This window comes from Esox lucius, chromosome 10 (assembly GCF_011004845.1).
Source record: "Esox lucius isolate fEsoLuc1 chromosome 10, fEsoLuc1.pri, whole genome shotgun sequence".
Taxonomy (NCBI): Eukaryota; Metazoa; Chordata; class Actinopteri; order Esociformes; family Esocidae; genus Esox; species Esox lucius.
The window spans coordinates 16,755,898-16,772,301 of NC_047578.1; the positions used below are offsets into that span (position 1 = coordinate 16,755,898).

At 41.4% G+C, this 16,404-nt stretch overlaps 1 protein-coding gene across 3 annotated transcripts in view; it reads left to right on the plus strand.

The window, feature by feature from the left end:
- The first annotated feature begins 799 nt into the window (after positions 1–799).
- The window catches only part of gatad2b (GATA zinc finger domain containing 2B), a 37,110-nt gene continuing 21,505 nt past the window's right edge, over positions 800–16,404 (plus strand). For all 3 annotated transcript variants that reach the window (XR_004576270.1, XM_010873748.5, XM_010873749.4), the window contains exon 1: positions 800–1,050. The gene's annotated coding sequence lies outside the window, so the exon portion shown is untranslated. The remainder of the gene's footprint in view (positions 1,051–16,404) is intronic.

Below are 16,404 nucleotides of genomic sequence, written 5' to 3' on the forward strand. Positions count from 1 at the left end.
ACACTTATCTTATAAAGAATAATGTAAGTATGATAGTATGCAACCTTAAGTCAAATTCAACACACTTGAGTTAGTCTAAGTAAAATCCCTGCATTGACAATGGTATTTTGTTCCAAAGATGCAAATTGAAAGATGTTCATTTGATTGGGCTGTAGTTTGGTAAGTAGGTCAGCGAGTGGAAGGCATCTTATTGTTCGTGCTTCAATGCAGAGATGAGGCTATACATTATTGATCGAGTCGTTCATCCATTCACCATCAAAATCGAGGTTATTTTGATATTTAATCGACAATTGTATCGTAGTGGTTACTGCTATTACATAAATATTATTAAAATGTGTACGTTGCATTACACTCATCGGTATTTAAAAAAATACAAGATTCTGTTAAAATGTTAAATTATATGTGTAGCGTAGACTTTACATATAGTTTGAAATAAATTAAAGATATTGTCTATGCAAAAGGCAAATGCAAAGTAATTTAGTGACATGATTTATTATTACGCTTTTACGCCTATAATTTATTGCCGTAGGACATATAGTAGCCTATATCAAGCTGTTATCGGGTGTTCGTTTTGGTATAAAAGCAAAAGGCTGTCTGTCATAAGTTATACAGTATCAAATATATGTTCAAGAGTCGTTGAAATGGCATTGTTCCTCGTAGAACCAGTCGATGGCCAACGCTGATTAAAGAAGGGAGTTAATATGGCTGTCCACTATTCATCTGTCAGTGTAGTAGTAGCCTTGTGCTGCCGACACTGCACGCATAACAACCCATTTAGTTCACATCATTTCAGTGCGTCTTGTCCCCTCCCCTCTAGACACAGACAACAACACACACCTTAATAGGGGCGCGTCTCCGACACAGCCGCCGACCAATAACCCTCCTGTCTGGGCTGAGACCAAGGGGACGAGCGCTAGTCGAGGCCCAATCAGCGCTTTTGTGTTGCCTACCGGTGCCGGGGACTGGTCGTGAGGAGGTAGCCTACTGCAGCGCTTCAGGATCCGAAAGAGAACCCAGAGCTTGTGGAACCTGAGGGTAAAGGCGAGTCAGGTGAGTCCGAGGATGTGTATGAGGCCTAACTGACATGGAATATTATTTTTGAAATTACGGCGGCAGGATTTGTATTCGTTCTGATAGAAGAGTGGACTCTCCTTGGGAAGTAATAATCGCATTCAAGGTTAATGGGGGTGATTGGGGGAAATGTGGTGCAAGATAGACAATAGCATGGTTCATATTGATGCAAGCTTATTTGCAAGCGATCAACAACCAACGGTGTAAGTGACTAATCACATTTAAAATGCCTGGAATAATTTGGCACTTTTGGATACCTGTCGCGCTTTGTCACAAAGGTTGCATGTGAGAAACGAAAGTTTAGAAAAATATAAAAGATGCGAGACAGTTGCAACATTGTAGCAAATGTCTGTAGCGAAATCCGTTTCATTGTCTCATCTCGCGTCTCTAGGGGTTAACTCAGATTGGCAAAGAAAGCCCTGCGTGCGCCCGGCTGGCTACTGTAGCAGCATGTGCACACGATGAAGTCTTCTAAATATTCCAAAATGTTTCGCTTTAAACCCTATTGTGTAAGGAATATCCATGTGTTCATTAAGATCAATGTGGTTGTAGATACAAGACGAAGCGGGAGCCTCACAGCTCTGTGTAACAGGGCGCACATTCAGTGTGTGTACTGTAGTGGAGCTGATGGCTGTAGCCTACAATTACAAAAAAAAAAAAATCAGCAAATGCATCAGCCATTTACGTAAGTGAGGACGTTTTCTCAACTTGCTCCATATGCTTGCAAATGGCTTCTTGACGCTTGACTTGTCGCAAGACTGACATTCAATTCAAAACGTGAATTCGAATTTATAGTAACAAACGGGCAGCCATTGATTAAAGGTGGTGAATGTCCAGTTGCCATCAGAAAAGAAACTCAGATCAATTGCATATGTGCCAGCTATTATTGTCGGTGCGGCAGACATGTCAATGTCGAGTCAGCGCGCTAATCTCCATTTTTAAATCTTTAATGTTTTAATGTTCACATTAAACAACATAGAACTGACAGTTTGGCCTACCAGGCAAATTTCTGCAATATTAAAATATCCCAATCAATCAAGCCTGTTCTTCAGTTTCTTTTCTTTCTCAAATAATTTGAAGTGGCAAATGTTAGGCCTATACATTTTGAATTATTGATCAACCCATTGATTCATGAATTTAGCTGTCCTATGCCATCAGAATTTAGAAAAGTTTTAATCAATTGTTGTTTAACAGTAAAGAAATACTATGGTTAACATTGATGTTGATGAAATGGACAGTCCATTCATTGCTCTTGACTATGAACTTGAGTGGAAGGCTTCTTATTCTCCAGCCCCTATTCCTTACCTGTAAAATCCAACAATGGAAGGAGTATGCTTTCTTGTTTCAATTAACCACTGTCATGTTAAAATGTATGAAAAAGTAGACCTTATGATATCTGCTGTTAGTAAGTGGTGGAAAGTATATCATATTTTGTAATCAATGTGGTAAATTACATTGTTGTGGGAGAACCTCCATGATGAAATTCACTGAAATTGGCTTTGGAGGTGGTTTTAATCCTAATCATCTTGATGTTATGTTGTTTGAAGCACAATACACCAACATGGCTGCTGTAGTAAGTCAAAGCTATGTGCTGGAATATCGTGGTAGAGTATGGGTGAAGTAGGCATTGTGGATCTCTTGTGGCTTCAGATTGTTGTATACTCACTCAAACAAATGTTTTGTCTTTAATTGATAGGCTACAGTTGGACTGGCTATACTAGCCTACTGAACTAGGCCAAACTGTACTGTTTGATCCTTATGTGGCATCTGCAACATTTTGGGCGGTCTCCTGGGAGGCAGCTGTTGTAAGACACTAAATAGCATATATGCATTTTCCGCCAATGAGTATAAATCAACTAGATTAGCTGAAATACCTTGATCGAACTCAATTTAAATTCTACTCTTCCCTTATTAAATTATTGTCTAAGAATCAATCTTACAATTGGAGTTCAGCCTTTCTATTTCTTTCAGTGAATCCGTTTACAGAGCGGTGTGTGTATAACTGTGTGTGTGTGTGTGTTCTATTTTAGAGTCCTAACATTAGAAGGATGCATGGGTAGGCCGACTGAGGCTTAATGAAGTTCCTTTTGGAGTTAAATCTCTGCTGCTAAACTGAAGTATTATCTGATTGAGCATTACGGTAGTAAGGCACTCTAGTTATATGCAAGTGTATATTTACATGTGCAAGAATGAAAGAAACACCTCTAAATATGTCTCTTTCGACCTGAGTCTTGTTGGCTGATTTTACTTCAATTTGTGCTTTGCCAGCCAACAAATGCACTATATTCTACCAGTGAAATTTAAAGTACAGTAGCCCCCCTGACCTCTTTTCTATGAATGAAACTTTGCGGTCTGTGAATGGGAGTCCTCTGCTGTCGCACCGTGCATATATGAATGAACGGTACTGCTTTTTCAATGATTGACCAGCCATTGCCATATTCTCCTATATGACCTGCTCTGCCATCCAGCTGTTCCCTCCCACTCGGCACTTCGCTACATAGAATAGACGAGTAATCCATTACAAGTGGCTCGTGCATTTTTGGGTGGCTGTATCGTATTCGCGGATGCTCTCCCTGAGGTACAGAGCGTCAGTATTTCGTCATAAAGGGGGGGGGTCTGCTCGGTGGAGGCGCGGGCCTGTGTGACACAGTGCTATTTGATTTCTTTGTGTTTCTTTAACACAGTCGTTGTGCTCCAGCACACTGGCGAGGCCCATGAAGGGATTTCACGCAGTGCGAACACTTTAATTTCTGTTGTCCCGGGGTCACCTGATCTCCACTGACTGCTTGGCATAGCAAATCCCATGAGGCCCGTGTCTCCTGTCTCGCTGCATTTCTGAGGCGACGGCGTGTCGAGATTTAACCCTGACAAGTTCCCATCGATGCGCGAGATCGATGGGAGATCGGTTCCACAAAAAAGGGGGTCCTGCTATGGCTTTGGTAACCGTTCCTCTATGGTTCATCTATGTGCGCGCCATGAATCCTAGATCACAGATTAAGGCCTCAGCCAGTCCCTTTGCTCAATAAAACGTTCAGATTTATTTTTTTTTCATCATAGGGCTTAAACAATCAGAATCTGCATCGCTTTCTCATTTCTGATAAGCAACTGGGTTCTCTCCTGGGAGCCAATCTGTTCCAAACAAACATGGCTTATGAATGAGATCTTTATAATTTTGGGAGGGGAAGAGGTGGCCTCCGCTCCGCTTCCGGATCACTGACCTTAGTCAAAAGAAAAAAGTTTTGAAAACAGACGTTCTACCCTTTAAATGGCCTTTTGTCACAGACACAACAAAGTGTCAGGGTCTAAATGAATGGCCAGTGCACCTGCAGTTGGATGTAAAACGAGGTGTCCTCTACTGATGTGCAAAGGATGAAGTCCAACAACCCCCGATGAAAGGAGCATGTGTTGATGGAGTTGGTGGTCGTTTACTACACTAATATTGATCTCATGACCTTCAGAGGGAAGTGATTATTCTCACATGGTGAACAAAAAAAATGTAATGCCTCAAATACCCATTGGTTTAGACCATTCTTGGTTTTCAAGAGCCCCTTGTTTTTGATAGTTTTGGTTTCAGAGGCTTTTGGAAAATGACTGGCAGGGACTACTGTCCTAGCTTCTTCTGGAAGTGGATTCCACCACTGGGGTGTCAGGGCAGAGAAGAGCTTTGACTGGGCTGTCCTCTAGTATAGCTGGTGTAACCAAGAGACCAGAAGTGTACAGGAAAGCTTTCTCTATCCATGAAGTTTCCCAATTGAGGATTTGCATAAAGATATTGCTGCCTCCATGCATTTATCAACACCAAGTGTTGTTTTCCAAGTTTGCCCTGTTGTAAACTTGTTGCTTTTTAGGCTATACAAGATTGCAGTTCAAACTCGAAAACACCTGCATTTCTTTTTAAAGTAGATTGGACCAATACATCAGCACATTCAGTCATGCTCTGTGGTTGTAACACCTTTTATCCAATGAAACTCCTTCCTTGTCGTGGGAAGAGGGATCCTTAGCACCTCATTGAAATCAGTGCTCATTTAGTGGTCCATACTTACTTGAAATTAAGAGATAAACGCTCTGTTTGAGGGGAGCGAAATCTGTATAATTAGCTCTTAATCAGGAAAATGAAGTTTATTTAAGAATCCGCCCAAACGAAAATCCTTTGAGGGGTAGAAGCCTTGTCGGTAGCTGGCATGTGGCGCTAATTGATATGTGTGATGTTAATGAATGCATGTGAAGTGTAGCGATAAGCATGGAATTATTTTTGCATAGCAACAACGCCTGTAAAAAAATTATTTATATATATATATATATATATAAACACGAAAGGAGAGTGTGAAAATATGTATCTTCACAATTTCAACATTTTGCAAACAAATTTTGGGAAGGTGTTTCATAATGTGATTACACATTTATAGGGCCGACCACATTTAGTTGACCTGTTGATACGTTGCTGATCAGCAGAATATTTTTACACCTAAATAAAAAAAATGATTGTTCACAAAAGACACCTGTTTGATTCACACTTAACTCATTGAACCTTTTGTTGATGTCAGTGGTTGGAACAGTCCTTCCAGACTGAAAGTGACACCAGTTGGGGGATATCATATTTTAATTGGCCACCCTTTATTTCATATTTACATCGTTATGTATTTAGTGGTCATTTGAATTTTTCAGGGCTTTTTTAGTGGCTGCTGGGTATATGTCTATGGATTAATTCAGGAGAATGTTACAATTTCTGTAGGAAGAACCAGGTACCCAGTTGGCAATGAGCACTTGCCTTTTAAAAGCGGTGCAGAGTGGCTATCATTTCTACCTGATCCTGAAACATCTGCTGCATACATGAAGACCATATGATACAAACCTATTCTTTGTCTGCACTTTTAGCATCAGACCAGCTCACCTCATGTAGTTGATGTTGTTAAACTACAGCTTGTTGTCTCTGCTGTGTGTTCCTCTTGCCAGCTGTCAGTCAAATAGCAGGCACTGAAGCTTATTGGCTGGATCTACCATTGCTAGGGGACTGGCCCATTGTCCCCATGGAATGATCTCTTTTCCATACTTATAGAAACCGTAATCTAAATTAACTTCCTTAAAGTGTTGGACAATGGATGGAGATGTTCTTAGCTTTCCGAATTGTTAGAATCCATTATTTATTGTAACAACTACATTTATTGTAAGATGTGTATATATATTTATATTTTTTTTTTACCCTCTTTGCAAAAGATCTGATTACTAGTAGAGGATGAGTCTATTTTGCCAAAATACTGTACATTCTCTCTATTTGCATACATGAACGCATCTACACTCCGTAACCAGCTTCTCAAGTACACCCTTCTATTACCAGGTTGGACCCCACCCCCTCCAAAGGCAGTTCTTTGATTGTTCATTCCAAAGTGCTGTTGAACCATGCTAATGGAATGACATTGCGTGTTTGCTGCAGACTGGACAGTGTTACATCCATGAGATCTGTGCACTGCACTGGCATTCAAGTAAACTGAACACTTCTGTGTGACAAAGGGTAAACTGTAGCCATTAGGAGAAGCACCCGGTCAGTAACAATGTCCAGATATCCTGTGGTGTCCAAATGTCACTGTGAAATCATCCCCCTGGACCGCTGTACCACCAGCACCAGGCTGTACTTTTAACCCGGTAGCATGGGTCCACGGACTCTTACTACTTATGGCAAATCCCAACTCTGCCTTCAGCAAGGCCCGATAGGAACCAGGATTTATCGGACCAGGCTATGTTTTTCCGCTCCTCAAGTGCCTAGTGTTGGTGATTGAATGCCCACTAGAGCCGCTTGTTCCTTTTTCTATTTGATTGGATTGGACCCCTTGTATGGGTCTACTGAAGTGGCCCATCCGTGGTGAGGACGGACGAGTTGTGTCCGCTGGAAGCCATTTTGCGCTCCATTGTTTTACTTGTTGTTTGTTTCATTTGTGATTCCAAACTTTTCGATGGTTGTAACTTTTTAAAAGGAAAAATTACAGGCACATTTTTAAAGTAGAAAAACAAACAGTTCAGAAGTAGAAAAATGTCCAATCAGTCCACAGAGATGTAAGAGGCTAGTGGATTTTATAACCCTTTTTAGATGCAGTCTGCGATTTAACAATGTTTTTTTACATCTCCCATTTTTGTCTAGATGTGTTATGTTGTTTATACTTCTCTGTAAGATATAATACATAAAGTCATAATTATGCCTTAGTTAGCCATGCAATTCCAAGTTTGTAAGGTAGTCATTTTTGATGGGGCCCAAATTGACACAAAAGGGACGGAATACAACATTTTTGCCAACCCATTTTGGCTTCACAGCACCAATTTTACCAAGAGTGGCCAAAAATCGCAGACTGCATCTTGAAATACAGGAAATGTATCAAAAAGACAGCTTCTGAAGCAAGATATGCTTATTGCACCTCCTCACGTTCTCTCATTCTCAAAACATTGGAATCAGGTCCCTCCCTGTTCTCCTCCAATAGGTTCTTCAGATGGATACATGGAGAGAGAATGCAAGTAGTATGCAAATTAGATCTTCCCCATGTGTTGATTCCCTGAATTGGGACAATGTTGCTGCCTATCTTCCAGGAAATGGTTGTTTTCTAACTAGACATTTTGTGGCTAATTGAGCTAAAACTGTAATTTTGCTTCTATATGATTAACACATCTAGCCCAAAGTGGGAGGTTTACATGTCTTTATTCTGTATCATAAGAGCCAATGCATTCCCAAAGATGAGTGTCAAGGCATGCATTGGGGATTGGGTTGTCCCTTTTCTATAGGGCTCTGTTCTGTGCAAGTCCTGAATCAAAAACGGATTGGCTAAATTAAATCTCAGACAGCTGCAGGCTCTTTATGCTTACAGCTCCACTGGTATATCGAAAACCATTATTTCAGCCTGAAAATGAGAAGATATTTTGCTAGACCTTCTCACAGATGTACGCCTAGGTAGTACATTGGCCTATTTTATGTCACTCATAGAAGTGCCTTTACCACTCAGAATGTGCCTTATTTCAACGTGCAAATACATGAAATACATTACCAGTATGGGGTGTAATTGGTTCATGAATCGGACTGAGGAATCCTTGGTTTTGCATGCTAAGTGTGCATCTGTGTTTGGCGTTGTCGCCTTGTTAACACCCGAATGGGGGTAGCTATGTTCAGTTGGCTTCACGTGAGCCTTATTAAACCTTGCACAAAAACAATCAGCCCAGATGAATGGCTCCCTGCGATGCTTAATTAGCGGGCCTCCCCAATGTTTCGGCTCGATAAGACACAGCAGGAAACACCACAACATTCAGCTGACGACGGAGCATGTCTGCGGAGCTCATCTGGAACTCATGGTCACTGAGCGTACCCTTTCTCACTTCCATACCAACCAAACCTTATTGGGACGGGATTTATTTTCTTCTTCCCACTGTCCTTACCAGCGCAGTTCCAGACAATTTGATGGACGCCTCACCAGGCCAGCCCAGTATGTCTCGACTAAGCTCAGATCAGTAATGTGAACAGGATATAATTGGTTTGATAAGACCCTGGGAGATATTATACATTTCTCATGAGCAAAGACATTTACTTAATTTTCATGCTTGAGTGAATGTAAAGATGGGCTAATAGAAAAACGTGTTAAGCCAACCAGTAAAATAATACTTAAGTAAAAGTCGGAAACTATCTGGTTTGAAATGTACATGAGTGCAGCGGTGGCCAACGTACTTAATTGTCATTTAAATGACCTGCATCAAATTCTTCATATTAAGCAAACCAGACAGCGCCATATTGGTTTTTTTACCTGTATGGGCAGCCCTGGACACACATAGACACAGTATAATGTAAGGATTTGTGTTTTACTGAGTGAATCTGTATGGTGTATTAAATATCAAGCTAGATGTACCCAGGCATTGTTTTATTGGCTAGCTTTAGTTCGATTTACGTTTCAGTTTCTATATGGGTAGATATAGCTGTTTCTCTTCCGTTAACTCTAGTTGGCTTTCAAGTGCATTAGTTTTTAGAGACTATATTAGAGAAATAGACTCATAAAATCAAGCAATTTTCTACTTACCCTTTCTAATGATGTTTACTAACAAGTTTTCAATTTGGAAATTGCTAACTTTGTTTCAGTATGCTCAGGTTGGCGTTCCAATGGAATCTCTCTCTACTTTCTTTACACTACTGGAGTTTCTCCTTTCGTACATCATTTTAAGGTCTTTGGGGGTCCTAATGCCATTACGTTCTTTTGTGTTTGACCTCTGCCATTGTGTTGAATGTGTAGCTAATTGGCACAATTTTTCTGGATGACTAGTTTCACCTCCCCACCTGAGTGTTCTGTTATTGGTTTAATTGTGTTTTTTTTGTGTGTTTAGTTTGTAGTTTGTTAAAGTGGGCTTTAAAGAAATGAAAGCACAGAAAATGTATTTTGAGAGGTTGGTATGAAGGGTATGTGTTGGTAAATGGAAGAAAGAAAAGACTGCTTGGTCCAGTAGTCGTCTGCTGAACAATCGCGTAAAGAGTGATTGACAGTGGGAGGAAAATGGATTGAAAACAGGGTTACAAAGACATTTTAACAATTACACTAGGTTTGATTAAAATACTGCTTTATAGACTTGTTCATTCCAAGGAGGTGAGGGGTGAAGAACATCTGGAAACCCTTAGACCAGGGGTGGGCAAACCAAGGCCCTGAGGCAAAATGTGGCCCATGAGGTGATATAATCAGGCCTGTTGTAGGTTTTTGAGTAAAAAATAAAAACTATTTTGGTGTTTAAAAAAACAGCCCATGTAAGATTCACAGTGTGTAGAAACAATAATGGATCTATACATTAACATAGTTTTAATAACTGCTCTTTTCTAGTGCACTGTATTTTAACACGTCGTACATTAAGAAAAACCTTGCCTTAGGCCTTGGTACAGGAAGAAATGTGCTGATATGTTTTCAGCTTTTGTATACAGGAACTACTGTATTGGAATCATAGACTGAAGTGACATGTTTTTGTCCATTAAAATATACCATTCAAAGGAACCGCACCACTTTGAGCTTGTGACCTTTCGTAGAACGTGTATCCCGGCAGTACTTGGCCCATCTCTCTCCCGTTTGACCTTTTGTTCCCCACATTGAACTCCGTTTCCTCAGCTCTGTTTCAAACCACCTGGGTCCCGTGTTCCCAGGGGGACATGTCCTGGCTGTCATGTTTATCCCTGCCTGTCACCCAACATTTTCCCTTCCACTAGTCATATCTGTTGCTGTTAGCCGGAGATGTAAAGTAGTGGTCATGGATCTGGTTGGTGAACACTGAATCCTGGCACAGGTTAGTATGTTTTTTTGGTTGCACTGCCTGTGTCCTATTGCAGTGGTTTTCGACCTTGTTTGGTTACTGTGCCACATACTTTAATTCTGCTCTGTCTAGTGTACCCCTGAAGTACCGCCCCACATGCATTTTACAAATAAGCCTATGGTCTCATGAGTCTTTTCATGTAACCCCTGTGGATAGGTCAAGTATCCCCTGAAGGTCCTAGTCCCCTGTTTGGGAACCACTGATCTAGTAAAGAGAACCTAATTTAGTTTTTACTCTACAATACTTTTATTTAGATTACTGGACTTCATGGCAGATTCATGGCTTTGATATATTTATCCATTGTGTGCATGCGTGCGTGCGCACCCACAAAAGGGGTGTGTATATATACCCGTTTACACATATTTGGGTAAACAGGTGAAAATGTCAACCTCCGAGGTTAGGTTAGGGGGTGGCGTGGGATCCTTTTCCGATCAATACTCCACACGGTTACTGGGGTCTAAAGACGACGTCTCGCTTAACGTGTATTGGAGTGGAACCAGCGATGACATGGGAAGTTCAGTTCTGGAGGGCCTTTAAAGTCCTTATAGACAATCAGAAAAAACAAATTGTTGGGGAGAAGAAACTAAACATCTCACAGTGGCTACAAAACAAGTTCACACAACCAAATAATCTAGCGTCTTGAGTCTTGTTTGATGTGTCTTGGAAAATGTAGCGTAACGTAAACAAGGGATTATCAGTTGTAAGAGTGACCCACGTTGCCTCAGAAGATGACCTGCGACAATTGCCATTTTCACCGGTTTAAGCGAAACCGTTCATCTAAATAAAACTTGCAGTGTAGAAAACAAACAAATTGAAATTATGTTCATGACTATAGCCTTAATAGGCTCTAAGGGCAGGTATTTTTCTGTCTAACTGTACTGTCTATGGCTTCCATCTCAGACTGTCCTTCTGGACAGCCTTTCTCACCATATGTGCCCCCATTCTAGCACTGACCTACCTGATTAATCTAAAGTGGAAAATGTACAGTCTGTGTAATGGTTGGGTGGTCCTTGAGGACCAGGTTTGGAAACACTGTCTTTAGATGAGACTGCTCTTCATCCTTGCTCCTGCTAATGCTAACCATATATAGGGCTGTCGTTGTCGTCATCCACCGTCCTCACCCTCCCTCTCATATGAGCGTGTTTATGCACTGGAACAGATTGCTATTTTGCCCCTTGAGATATTTCTTCATCCGTGTCCTTTAAGGCAGCGTGAGCCGGCCATGATGAGAGAAGTACAATTTGCTTTCTCTGCACCTTGGCTTGGCTATGTCCATATCACAAATGTATTTCATTTGTAAAGTCAGCGGCACCAGCCAACGGAAGATATCCGAAAATGTTTTTCAGACCCTCCAACTTTGTAGCTCCACTCTGACCTCCTTCCTCTTCCTGTAACTTATTTTCACCTGGCTTTGTACAGTGGAATCTTTTGCTGTCCTTTGTAAGTATATGTTACTCGTAGGCTGAGATTGGCATCTCTGCTGATGCCATCTCCGCTTGAAGCATCCTGTAAGAGTAGCAGTGGGTGTGATACTATGAGTTTAATGTAGCAATCAGCTTCTGTCGGATGTTGGGTTAAGATGTGTTTCTTCTGCCTTTTGGTGTACATCTGTAGCCATGCGCTCATGACCTCACTCTCACTATTCTCTGATGTCTTCTCATTTCATGGAAGACATTGATACCCTGAAAAAAAATCTCCCGGCTACCTCAGTCTTTCCAGATGGCTCCGGTTCCAGCATTTCTTTTCCTTTTTTTTTTGTTTGGTTTAAACAACGTATGCCCCACCCTGTGGTCTGAAGTTCCGCAATGAGCCCTTTTTGTCAAGGTGCCAGGTTTTAGAATCAGCGTCTCGCAAGAAGTAGATTTTCCTCTTTCTGCCCCGAAAGCACAGAGGCGTCATTGCCCCTCCCCCACACATTTCCCTCTCTGTCTTTCTCTCTCTCCTTTTCTGACTCCTTCTTTCTCCCTGTCTTCGTGTGACGTCCTGACCACTAACGGCTACATATTAAGAGATAATTCCATACCCTGAGGTTACAAACCGGCTTAGACTGGCTCTTGCATTTTGACTGCGCTGGGCACCCTGGGTAATAAAAAGAAAAAAAACTGAAAAGCAAACAGAATTGTAACTGCTTTTTAAAGGAACATGGGACTAATTTATGCCAAATTTATCGTCTGGCACTGTCTGAAAAACACCACTTCCACAAATACAAATGATGACTAGAGTAGGCTACACAGCTTCATCGCAAAATATGCTAATCACTGAGTTACACACTTTCAATGAACTATGTTCAATTCATTACAATAACCAGATTGGTGATTACTTGTTTTCTTGCTAAACCGAGGACTCTTGATGGATTCTGCCTTGAAAATGTCATTCTAACAGTAATTTACTCTTGGTCTCTTGGTCTCTTGTTCATCTGAGCAGGCAGAGTACCTGGAAAGGCAGTGTCCATAATTGTTATGCAATTATGTAGCTGTAACGTGGAACACAGAAAATCTGGGGTCAGTTGAAAATTAAAGTAGATAATCTGTATGCAGTCTGTACTGTATATAAGGCACAGTCGTGTATGTCTGTATGCGTGTGTTTGGCCTACTCAAAGTGAAAGGGTTCAGAGCATGGTGTTATAAGATGGAGACAATATCATCTTCTAATTGAGCACACATCATACAATACAAGACAGACTCAAGAATGGAGCCATCTAATCTGAATGCATTGCATTTTATTTATCGAAGTTCTTGATGATAGCAATTTCATTTTTGTTGATCTATGTTGTATTTTTTTGTGTAACTGTCTATCAGTGTCTTATATCGACTGAGAGGGATTTTTGCCCACTATTTTTTTTAATAGTATTTCTTCAGATATGTCATGTTCGAGGGCTTTCTTGCATGCACGGCCTGCCTCATGTTCCCCCCGCATTTTGATTTAATGCAATTCCATGAATTCCCTCCATTTCTTATTTTTGAGACATTCTGTTGTTGCTCTGCTTGTGCGTTTTGGTTCATTGTTCTGTTGCAGGATTCAGTTCTGCTTCAGCTTTTTGACAGATGGCCTCACAACACTGTTCAAAATAATCATCTGGTACAGTATTGAATTCTTGATTGACTCAATTATGGCATGTTGACCAGGCCCTTAGACAGCAGAGCAGCCCCAAACCATAATACTACTGCCTTCATGCTTTACAGTTTCAGGTTCTTTAAATCAAGTGTTTTGTTTTCACCAAACACACTGTCTGGCATTGTGGCCAAGCAACTACACCTTTGACTCCTTTGTCCAGAGAACATTGCTCCAGTACTTTTGGTTGAGCCACGTGTTTTCTGGCAAATGTCTGTTATGCCTTTGTAGGCCAGGTTTTTGCAGTCTCTTTCTGACAGTTGACTCATGCCCTTTGACATTGATTGAGGCGAAAGAGGCCTGTAGATCCTGTGATGGAGACGTCCGTGAGCATCATTCAATCCGATCTTTGGCTGAATTTTGGTGGGACAACCTGTCCAATGTAGATTACCAGGGTTCTGGCATTTTCTACATTTGTAGATGAACCGCGGAACAGGGGAGCAATGTCCCAGACTTAAAGGCATCCATCTTTTTTCGTAGGGCCTTGGATAGGTCATTTGAGTGTTAGTGCCCACCCATATGGTTAAGACCAATCCAGACCAAGTTTCTAATATATTTATGGATGTCTTGACCCTCCTAAGTTACAATATATCTTTACCTTATTTTAGAATTGTAAAAAGACATTTCCTGCTGGTGTTACATGCTATGCTATGGTATACAGGAGGTTAGGATACCTTTTTTTCTTCTCTCTGTGTTTCTTTACCTGGTCTTCTTTGGCAAGAAACCGCTCATTTTCTGTTCCGCACAGCCCTGGCTGACAATTTCATCCTCTCCTGGATGATGCTCTCGCAGCATGCTGCTCACCTCGGACAGTCCCTCAAGGCCACTGTCGAGCTGTGCCATGTCAGCCTGCTACCCCGGGCCTCGCGTTTGTCTGCACTCAGCTCTTTGTCTCCCAACCCCCCCCCCCCCCCCCCCCCCCCACACACACACACACACACACACACACACACACTTCCTCCCCTTTGCCCCCTTTCACTGCCCACCCCCTCCATCTTCACCACCTCTACCCTCCTCTTCTCCCGCCGCCCCGCCCGTCCCTCCCTCCCTCCCTCAGGCGACAGCAGAGCAGGAATTGATTAGTGGCACAGCTTAAAAATAGAAGGGGGTCAGTTGTCGTGGCAACGGCCACAATGAGCTGTTGTCTTGTTTAATGAAGACCAGGGGTGTATTTAAGTGTTGCGGCTGAACGGGGTTGGTGAGAGGAGATGGAGGTGCTCACGTCTAGGTGTGTATCGATACGGGTGTGCCGGTAGCCTGGGGGAGAAACGAACATTTGGTGTCGAGTACCTTTGATGGTTGTTTTCTAGCTTTTCTTTTGGGAGGGGGGAGGCAGGTGTGGTCGATCATGGTTTGTATTTTATGTTTGTGTGTAGCTAATTGAGTTTGTGTTGTTTTTTTGAGGGGGGTTAACAAGACCCCACTCAATCCCCAACAACTCCATTTCCATATGTGGATGTTGTTGCTGCTTAGATGTGAGACTGATTTAGTCTGTCACAGTCTAACCCTTGATGGGCTTACTCAACCTGAGGGTATATAAACAAGAACCACCAATATGAAATATGATTCTAAATAAGTCTGTCAACAGCTCACAGCTCCAGGGCTTACTATTGGCTCTGAAACCACATCCTGTTACCCAGAACTCTGGAGAAGTTCAAGCCAACCAATTACAACTCTGTTGCCATGGGCGCCATCCTCCTAATTGGCCTCATTAGTGTCAAAAACTAACCGTATGCAAATTCTGGTCATATTCCCAGAAGCCCCCTATTGGAGTAATGTATGGCAGGGCTGCCAGCATGTGGGTTGCTGGATGCAGGTCCAATTAGTACATTAACCAATGAGCTTAGCCGCGGTCCCCTGCCCTGACCTCCTATTGGCTTTTTCAAAATAGCAATCCAGTCTTTTTTTTTTATTTACTTTTTTTGAGACATATCTTCACCAGAACCTGTATAACAATGGTCACACGGTTCATCTCAAATTCCTGCATTTTATTTAGACATGGGCTCATGATACTGTCCTAGGCTATTCCAAGGTTATTTTATCTGAGTTTGTATAAAATGAGCACAGTGAATGTGAGCTGTGAACTGCCACTTTGTCTGACTAATGTGACCTTTTACCTTTGATCTGCATGTACCAAACCCCTAAGCACTGACATTTTACCTCAAATGTTATTTTTTAATATCTTTTTTTCATTACATTTTCTTGGGCAGATGGGTGTTTTTGTGTATTTCTTATTCATTAGAATTCAAAATGTTGTCAAATAGCTGAAATGTGAGTTGTAACTCGCAATCATTAGACCCACTTATCATCACACGTTTGTTTTTGTATGTAGTTGCACAGTGTTAGAACAACAGACACACAAAGGTAATGGTATACTTCCCAGCAACTCTTGAAGGGGTAAAACCATTTGAAGTCAATCATTTTTTGACAGCACCCAAACTTACAATTTGCATTGGGGCAAAACAATCTAGCATATAGCTATATTTGTGGCTCTAATTGAAAAGGTTGCTGAAAAAGAACACTAGTTTAATTACTTGTCGGTTCCCTGCTTTGCCAATGTCTGCAATAATTTATACAAGTACCACCCAATTTGTTAGACAGCACATTATTAAAATGTGCACAGACACACCATAGCCTTGTACGGTTTCCCATGATCTGGACTGCCAGTGCATGAGCTGGACTTTCTGCTTCCTTATCCAGATTTTGGAATATTGATTTGTGTGTTTCAGAAGTACAAGTTGTCTTAAATAGGCTGACCTGTCACATATAACCTTATACTAAAAGATTTAGCAGAAATGAGTTATTTGGACCAATCCAGCATCTGCCAATCAAACATTTTAGACTTAATGTACGCTAATAGCATTTATTAAAATTGGTCCAATTTAGGTAGCACAGTTCACTTCTGTTCTGCAT